The sequence below is a fragment of the Neopelma chrysocephalum genome, unplaced genomic scaffold (genome assembly GCF_003984885.1).
Source record: "Neopelma chrysocephalum unplaced genomic scaffold, ASM398488v2 Primary Assembly neopelma1_93830, whole genome shotgun sequence".
NCBI classification, from domain to species: domain Eukaryota; kingdom Metazoa; phylum Chordata; class Aves; order Passeriformes; family Pipridae; genus Neopelma; species Neopelma chrysocephalum.
The window spans coordinates 1-1,868 of NW_020922543.1; the positions used below are offsets into that span (position 1 = coordinate 1).

A 1,868-nucleotide genomic window follows, 5' to 3' on the forward strand; every position below is an offset into this window, starting at 1 on the left:
CTGCAGTCAGGTGGATTTGGGGTGGATTTGGGGTGTATTTTGGGGTGATTTGGGGTGATTTGGTGCCAGGTTCCTGCTCTATGGCCGGTACTGCAGTCAGGTGGAAGCGGCCGCGCGACGCCTGGACCAACTCTCCACCTGCACCGACCTGCGCATGAAGCTCCAGGTGGGCACCTGGCCCCCCCCCCCCGGACCTCCCCTGTGACCCCCAATTTCCCCCCAACCCCTCCCAATCCCCACGACTCCCCTGTGACCCCCACTGACCCCGTCCATGACCCCAATGACCCCCTGACTCCAGTGACCTCCCTGACCCCAGTGACCCCCAATGACCCCCTGACCCCAATGACCCCCTGACCCTAATGACCCCCACTGACCCCTCCATGGCCCCAATGACCCCCACTGACTCCAATGACCCCCACTGACCCTAGTGACCCCCACTGACCCCTCCATGACCCCAATGACCTCCTGACCCCAGTGACCCCCACTGACTCCATCCCTGAACCCGAAAGACCCCCCCAACCCCAATGACCCCCCATGACCCCAGTGACCCCTTGACCCCAGTGACCTCCCTGACCCCAATGACCCCCGCTGACCCTAGTGACCCCCACTGACCCCTCCATGACCCCAATGACCTCCTGACCCCAGTGACCCCCACTGACTCCATCCCTGAACCCAAAAGACCCCCCCGACCCCAATGACCCCCTATGACCCCAATGACCACCTGGCCCCAGTGACACCCCTGATCCCAGTGACCCCCAATGACCCCCTGACCCCAATGACCCCCAGTGACCCCCACTGACCTCTCCATGGCCCCAGTGACCCCCACTGACCCTAATGGCCCCTGCTGACTCCAGTGACCCCCACTGACCCCTCCATGACCCCAATGACCCCCAGCGACCCCTACATGACCCCAATGACCTCCTGACCCCAGTGACCTCCACTGACCCCATCCCTGATCCCAAAAGACTCCCCCGACCCCTGTGACCCCCCCTGTGATCCCCCCTGACCCCCCTGTGCCCCCCAGGAATGTTCCCAACGGGCCAACAACGGGCGGTTCTCGCTGCGGGACCTGCTGATGGTGCCCATGCAGAGGGTGCTCAAGTACCACCTGCTGCTCCAGGTGCGCTGGGGGGCACCTGGGGGGGCACCTGGGACATACTTGGGGCCACACCTGGGATACCTCTGGACAGCTGGGGACACCTGGGACAGCTGGGATATACCTGAGACAGCTGGGACACACCTGGGGATACCTGGGACACACCTGGGACACACCTGGGACACACCTGGGACACACCTGGGACACATTTGGGACACTTGGAACACACCTGGAGACACCTGGGGACACCTGGGACACAGCTGGGACTCACCTGGGACACACCTGGGGACACACCTGGGGATACCTGGGCACACCTGGGACACACCTTGGACACACCTGGGACACACCTGGGGACAGCTGGGATACACCTGGGACACACGTGGGGACACCTGGGACACACCTGGGGACACCTGGGGACATCTGGGGACACCTGGGGACAGCTGGGACACACCTGGAGAGGGGGGACACACCTGGGACACACCTGGGTCCCTTTGGGGGGTTTCCTGGGTGCCTTGGGGGTCCCCAGACCTGTCGGGGGACACACCTGGGCCCCTTCACCTGACACCCCCCCCCCAGGAGCTGGTGAAGTTGACCCCGGAGCCGGCGGAGAGGGAGCGGCTCAGGGGGGCCCTGGATGCCATGAGGGTGGGTCTGGGGGGGCCCGTGGGGGTCCAGGGGGTCCTGGGGGGGTCTTGGGGAGTCCTGGAGGGGTTCTGGAGGGTCCGGGGGGGGTCCTGGAGGGGTCTTGGGGGGTCCTGGGGAGTCTGGGGGG

At 65.3% G+C, this 1,868-nt stretch overlaps 1 long non-coding RNA gene across 1 annotated transcript; it reads left to right on the forward strand.

Moving 5' to 3' along the window:
* The first annotated feature begins 67 nt into the window (after positions 1 to 67).
* Positions 68 to 1,742, forward strand: LOC113980354. The gene is made up of 3 exons (XR_003538125.1): positions 68 to 166; positions 1,025 to 1,120; positions 1,673 to 1,742. It is a non-coding gene; the product is annotated as an uncharacterized LOC113980354 (long non-coding RNA).
* Positions 1,743 to 1,868: the final 126 nt, after the last annotated feature.